This window comes from Pterocles gutturalis, unplaced genomic scaffold, assembly GCF_000699245.1.
Source record: "Pterocles gutturalis isolate BGI_N339 unplaced genomic scaffold, ASM69924v1 scaffold35371, whole genome shotgun sequence".
Lineage (NCBI taxonomy): Eukaryota > Metazoa > Chordata > Aves > Pterocliformes > Pteroclidae > Pterocles > Pterocles gutturalis.
Genome location: NW_010104245.1, coordinates 2,862 through 10,795, shown reverse-complemented (window position 1 = coordinate 10,795; position 7,934 = coordinate 2,862).

Below are 7,934 nucleotides of genomic sequence, written 5' to 3'. Positions count from 1 at the left end.
CACCCACAACTCGTAACCAAAGAAGGACAAAAACATTACTTGAGTATACATTTTTCTGAATAGGTTTAAAAAAAATACATTAGCTGGGCCTTAAACCTGTGCTTCTAAATGATGTATCTACAATAAGAATTAAAAAACCTAAGATACATAAGTCTTGACTCAATTCTTCTTCTCAAGTCCAGTTTTTCTCAACACACAGATCAAGCCTGGAGTCAGCCTCCAGAAGTACTGCTAGCAAACATCTGGTAAAGAAGTACTAGTCAGTAAGTGGGATCATTTGTACTCAACTTATCAGGTTCTCTTCTCAGTAAGCCCCAGTTCTTCATTTTCTACAGAATGCACTCTTAAGTTTATGAATCTATAGGTAAAAGTCTTTTGGAAAGTAAGAGGAAGAAGGCATTAAAAAGCTATACATAGATCACCACAAGCTTTTGGATGCTTACTTCCCCTATACTCCTTCAAAAACATCAAAGACTAAGGTCTCCAAGGCAACTTTACAACATCTATGACAACAGCATCCCAACTGATGTGGTAAACAGTCTTGATTCAAAATATGATTACATCAACACTAATAATGAGTCTGTGAACAAATCACTCCTAGCCTTAGCTTGCAACTACCCTATGCAAACAACATAAACAGGAAAGGCAGAGCTGTGTCTCAACCATTACAGACATAGTTCTGCCAGTGCAAGAACTTCAGTTAGGGACCAAACTTCTCCCTTACTGCACCAATGCCAGCCTTACTCTGGAGCACGTACTTTGACCACCTCACAGTGTAACACTTGGTCTTCTGTCTATTCTACTACCATAACCTCTCACTACTGCTCCAGAGTAATCAATTACTATGAGTTGCTACCTCTTCTGAAATTGTTCTGTAGACAACTTTGTCTTTGAACTTGCAACACACAACTTCTTCCTGAAATTTTAAATGCTTAATAAAACAGTCAGAAAACAGCCTCAAACTGCCTTCTGAACTGAAATTATATATATAAAAAAGTTTTGGTTTAAACACTATTAAGGAAATGTAGATGAAAAGCTTTTTGCTGCAAAAATGTCCTTTTCCACTCTTACCAAACTCAGAAACAGACAGTGACTTAGCAGGGTGTTTTGGGCACAATCCATCCAACCAAACTGGGAATGAAACAGCATGGCTAAAGTTCTATTCCAGAACAATGAGATACTTAACATCATTATGCTTTTACAATATTGAATCATTCTAAAGTAGCCTGGCCCAGCACTGATTATTTCAGTTTTGTGGCAGAATTCTCTTGACATGTTCTGTTTTGTTTAGAGCAAGTTTAGAATGTAACAGGAAACAAGTAAAAAGATTTAAATGCAGACTATTACAAAAAAACCAAAACCCACAGATGTAAACTTCATTAACACTAAAAAAAAGGTAAAACTTACTAGTTCAAATCTGAGTAAGTTCCAGTCACATACACATTTCACACTTCAAAAATCAAACTCATTCAGTTACATTTCTTGACCACTTTCCATGTCCTATACTATTCAGTGGAGTTATAAGCGTTACCAAAAAAGCAATGAGCTTCCCAGAATAATTCAGATCTTTGTGTACAGAAAAACTCATTTTGACACATAAGAAAGTATCCAAGTAAAGCCTTACTGTCTTATGTAAAAGCGTAACTTTTAAGGTTCTCGTAACACAGTAGCATATTTAATGATCCCTGCAGCAAAACCTATAAAACCATAAACCTCAAACTGTTGTGAAACTAAATGAGAAGCAACTTCAACTACCAAAAATGATCAGCTTGCAAAAAAATGCATATAATTTGACTATCCACATGTAATTTAAAATTTGGTATTATCATTTGTTTAAAACAAGCATTCCATTTTAAAAAATATAAGAAAAAAAGCATGACTATTTTTTAAAGCATCAGATGAAAGCATAGATATAAACTTTAAAACTTGAAAAGTTCCTTCAAAACACCATGTTTGCCATCATGCAATAGACAGAGGAAGGGAAGCAACATCATTAACAGCTCCATAGTATGCTTTAAAGTATCTGGTATATTTATTACTAGAAGCTTTCAATTATATTTTTACTATCATACATATAGTCTTCCTAAGCAAGACTGCAATAGGAGAGAAAAAACCAAATTAGGTTTAAATTTTACAGAGATAATGTGTGCTTCCTTTTCTACAAGCAATAGTCAGACGCAGATGTCTTCAGGTATGACCTGGTTCAATGAAGGCAAGAATGCTTTTGCAGGCAGAAACTCGACAGTGAATGCAGAAAGGTTTTAAAGTGTTTTCTCTACCAGGTTCTCTATCCAATTCATGTCCAAGGTACGCCACATGCATCCATTACCCAGAAATGGGACAGGCAAAGAGAATAAAGCAGACAGATTTGCAGTAGGTAATTTAGCCTATTTAACTTAAAGATCACATGGATAAGAACTTAAGAATTCAGTGAACGCCACAAAGATAGTCCACTGCAAAGCTAAGAAAGAAAAATTGGATCTCTAAAAACAAATTTTCACCAAACAAAAACTAACTGTTGCAATCAAATTAGTGTTATCTTCCATTTCCTGGAAGAGAAAAACAGATACTAGACTCTACCATGTAAGTTTGAATTGGTATGACCATGTTAAATGGAGTGACTTTATTCTACACAGCGCATATCTCACTGAATATAAAGTCTAATATTAAAGATAATTTTTGCTTTACCCTGAGCCTGCCAGAACAAGCCTAATGTTACCATAATTGAATCATTGGTATTTGTGTCTTTTTCTTTTTAAAGTGCAAGCAGCGGCAGTTCTTCCCACATTTGCAAAAATACAGCTCTTTCATTCTGCCTATACAAATTCCAAATCCTTTTACAACAGCATCTTAATATTTGACTCATTTTTCTTTAATAAATGGAAAAAGGGATATCAAATTTGATTAATCTGACATGCCCTCACTTTTTACTTCATACAGTTTTCAGTCTTATGAACACACTCAAGGCCAACAGCATTCTCACCTTTCTCTTCTGCTGTGGCCACCCAGCACTGTTCCATAGGAGACGTAACTGCATGGGGTTATGAATAAAGTCACCTTCAGGCATCTATTCTACCAGTAAACCTGACAGCCTTGTCCCCTATTCCATCCTGTGGCCTCCACCTTCTTGATCTAAATTTGAAAGAACTATGAAGCTTAAAGAAGGAAAGCTATAATTTTACACAGAAGGGAAATTATCATATAGGCAAACTGTCCATTGTTTTAATTAATGCTTAACAAATTACTGCTCCTGTAGAACCATATTACTTTTCAAATGCTTTGTAATAAATGTCTTATCATACACCAGCAACATAGTGATTAACAGAAAAGTTTTATAATTGGACTTAACAGTGCAAGGAAGCTTGGGGTCCACTGTTCTAGATTTCAAATGTTCACCATTACCTATTTCAGCACTTCAACTTTATTCTTCCACATACAATTGATTTTGCCACCAACCAAATTTTGCCTTGCAGTGTCTCTTTACAGTTCTCCCTAACTGAAAAGTTGTAACATTTCTGTTTCCTAACAAAAAGTGCAAGAAGTTATATCACTTCTCTTCAAATTTAGGAATTTTACTTACACGGTCAAATAAGAGATTAATATTTCTAGCATTAAAAAGTTGAAAAGCCACCTATAAAACATGCAAGCATGTAAGTGCGATAGGAACTAAACAGCACAGTCAAGTTCCTATCCTGGAAAGAAAATGCTGAAAGACAAAAAAAAAAATCTTAAAAAAATCCACACAAAGTTTGAGATTCTCTGAGTGAAGTCTATCCAGTAGCACAATCAAGAAAAGCAAAACAAAGAATGCATGAACATGCAAAATTTGAAAGCTACTGAAATTATTTTGTCTCCAGAGCTGCGTCCAGCTCCGGAGTCCTCAGCACAGGAAAGACACGGACCTGTTGGAGCGGGTCCAGAGGAGGGCCACAGAGATAATCAGAGGGCTGTAGCACCTCCCATACGAGGACAGGCTGAGGGAGGTGGGGGTGTTCAGCCTGGTGGGGGGAGACCTTATAGCAGCCTTCCAGTTCTTAAAGGGGGCTACAGGAGAGATGGGGAAACACTCTTTATCAGGGAGTGTATTGACAGGACAAGGGGTAACAGTTTTAAGCAGAGAGAGAGTAGATTTAGATTAGATATTAGGAAGACATGTTTCACTGTGAGGGTGGTGAGACACTGGAACAGGTTGCCCAGAGAAGCTGTGGATGCCCCATCCCTGGAGGTGTTCAAGGCCAGGCTGGATGAGGCTTTGAGCAACCTGGTCTAGTGGAGGGTGTCCCTGGCCATGGCAGGGGGGTTGGAACGTGATGATCTTTAAGGTCCCTTCCAGCCCAAACCATTCAATGATTCTACGATTCTACATGTTCTCCCTTCCTGTTTTCTAACTTGAATTCACTGTGTAGTACTTTGTTAAGACTGGTGTATTTTGGACATACGGACAAAGCTGTGAGGAACAATTAAAAAAGAAGCTAAATGGATGCAAACCACTATTCATTTCTCAGGATTTCTTACAGACCACATCATACTCTAATAATAAAACCTGAAACAAAAATATTATGGATTTGCTACAGCACTATATGTCTTACCAGAGCCTAGTGAACTACCTGCTGACCACAGATTATAGCTTAGAACGTACTGCCTTACTCATGATCCCAATATTCAGCTCTTAACATCTTTTACAAACAAAGGTTAGTAGGATACTTATGTAAGTCCAGTAAGGAATTTATTTTCTATTTAGAGAGAACTGCTTTTAATTGACACAGGATCTACCAACATAGCTCAGACTTCTTAATTTTAAAAAGTATAGAGTCTTTACTCTCAGACAGATATTCTTAAGAGCAAACTCAGTAGAACAGTTTACCACAATGTTGAGGTAACAAATTCATTACAGGCAAAAGAAGGATTTAATTAATTTACACAGCCAACAAAAAAAAAAATTACAGACATATATTTTGAAAAATGCTAACAGACACTGTAGTTGTGAAGTCTTAACACTGTATTACTGGCCATGTGTACATATGTGTAGACACATGCATATGTATACAATACATTTCATACATATTAGGCATTTCAATGAGCATTCTGCTACTTTTACTGCAACAGATATCTGATACAGGTGAGAGAAGTTATTTTGAGTTAATATGGAACACAGTCACAATAGTTTTAATCTTCCTCCTTTACAAGAACTTGTTATTAATCAATAGATGAAATACTACTTTTCAAATTAGATTAGGGAAAATGCAGATTTGCATTCAAATGCCACACACTTCCCTCATCCTTACTCAAGAAGGGTATACCATGTCAAAGATTATGCCGCTAAAAAAATTAATGCAATTACACCACGCTCAGCTTAGGGGATCAATCTGCTAAAGCACTTGCATAGCTAAAATCCAGACTTCTTAGCATTAAGGGAAAAAGTAAAAATTAGAATTTTATAGACTATAGCTTTTGATCCTACAAACACATTCAACATAGCGTTCTCATCACAATCAACAAGACTACTCATCTACACAAAACAGTGAAGGCAAATTGTAAGAAAGCAACTTAATTTATCTTTTCATTCATGTTATAATAGCCACAAGACAATCAACCACTTGAAAAATAAGTATTAGCTACCAGGTACATTCAGTAATTTAAGCGGAAAAGACATACCTCAGGTAAGCAGAACCTCACATTTTAAATAAGATTTGATCACTTTTTAGGGGAAAACTATTAAAAACTTGTAGCATGCACTTGAGACTAGATACACTTCACTGAATATGTGTTGTCCCAGATACAAAAATAGCATATCATGCATTAGTAAAACAGAGACATAAGATGTCTGTACATTAAACCCAGTACAACATTTTGCTTTTATTTTAATTATTATTGCCTAATACAAGAAACAGTTCCAAACCAGTCTAAAGTTACAGTAGTTTTTTGAACTGTGGACCTGACTGAGAAAGCTACCCCAGGACACCTCAGCAAAGTTTAAAAAATGAATAGGCCATTTTTTTTAAAACTATGATTTAAGAAATGTTTGTTAGTTAACTCTGTCGGTATCAAGATTTCACTCAAGCAGGAAAGAAAATTGGTTCTCTCAGATATTATCAGTCAAGCTAGTGAGCAGGATAATTAACCTGTCTTCAGGGGTAAAACATACCTGGAGGATTCATAGCAGAGACTGAAGGAGAGAACTGTCTCAAATTCCTAGCTGTGCTGTTTTGAGGGGCAAACCTTAAAAATGAAGACAACTTCACAACAAGGTGAACTGATTAACTAAATCAGCAATTGCTTGACATTTATAGGCATTTCAAATAAATCAGTCACCTCAAATTGCTTATGAAAACAGTATAACCAAATTTGATTATACTAAAGTCTCTTTGAGCCAACAAGTTGATAACAGAAATACATAAAAAAATGAAATAGCCCCAAACTTTTACCTAAAAGTAAGCAAAAATATGCATGTATGATTTGCTGAAAATTATACTTAAATATTACATTTTAGGTATTAACAATACTGTAAATATTTGCACAATTTAACTAGCTTTAGGTGTTTTCTCTTAGTTGTATTATGTATCCTTAAAGAGATCCAAATTTTCTTTGAGCAAGTAGAATCAAAAAGTATAGAGCAAGTTCGTGAACATGTTACCAGTTCACGTCTGGCCTACTTCAGTACTCAGTGTTTACTTCTGACTGGAGCTTCAGATTGCCTCATAAGATATATCTGTTCTCATCTGTAAAATGTTTCTTGTGTGTCTGAAGCAGATTATAATATACAAGAGACAATTTATACTTTCAAGACCTCTGAAATGCCAGACACGGAATAACCCGCAAGGAAACGGAAGGAAGCTGTGTCAGGGGAAGTTCAGATTGGACATTAGGAACAGGTTCTTCACTGAGATGGCGGCTGGCCACTGGAACAGGCTCCCCAGGCAAGTGATCACAGCACCAAGACTGTCAGTGTTCAAGGAACATCTCGACAACACTCCGTTATATGGTTTAGCTTTAGGTAGTCCTCTGAGGAGCAGGGAGTTGGACTTGATGATCCTTCCAACTTGAGATATTCTATGATTCTATAAAAACCTCACACCTCTCCAGAGCACAAGAGGAGCTTGTGTAACCAAGGTCTATGTTACCCTTGCAGACATGCAATGTATCAAAATTTGCAGAATATCTTTAGAACATTCCACAACAGTGGAATTTGTTTTGATAATAAAGACATGGAAAACCCATCCAATGACAAGTGGAACACACATGTTTTACCAAAGATTATATTCTCCCTTTGATACACAACAGGTTTGATATCATATGGAATCAGTGTTCACTGCAGAGGATGAAATAAGAGATCAAATTCTTAACCTTGCAACTATGAATTCTAACAACATTCTCCTTCCAGCAGCTGATGACAAAAGGTCTTACTAAGGGTCCTCACAGATTGCATCTGATCATCTTCCAATCTTAATTCAGGCTAGGGTGAGTTCATTGATCACACAAATGGGCTGAAAAATAGAATGAGAATACTCCTCAGTATCTTCTGATATTACATGTCACTTCATTTCCTTGAGAAGCAATGATAACTGTTGGTCATACCTAGCTCATCCCATACAGAAGGTATTTTCCAATACTATATTTCCATTCAGGCGTAACTTTTCTTTAAATAATTATTTTATTTGAACAATTTATTGTCAAGTATTGACAATTACAAAGCACAATGCTTAACATTTCAACCTACTTTCCTCTTCCTGTTTTCCTATGCCCAGATTGTCTTCAAAACTCAGATTACTTTTGGCCTTAAACTATTTTTATTTAATATCAATTTATTGTAAAATAATATATTCCTCAAAGCTATATAAACACACGGAATCTTTTTCTTCATTCTCATGGTTTGAAGCTGTGGTGGGTTAACCTTGGCTGGATGCCAGGTGCCCACCAGGAGCCTCCATCACGCC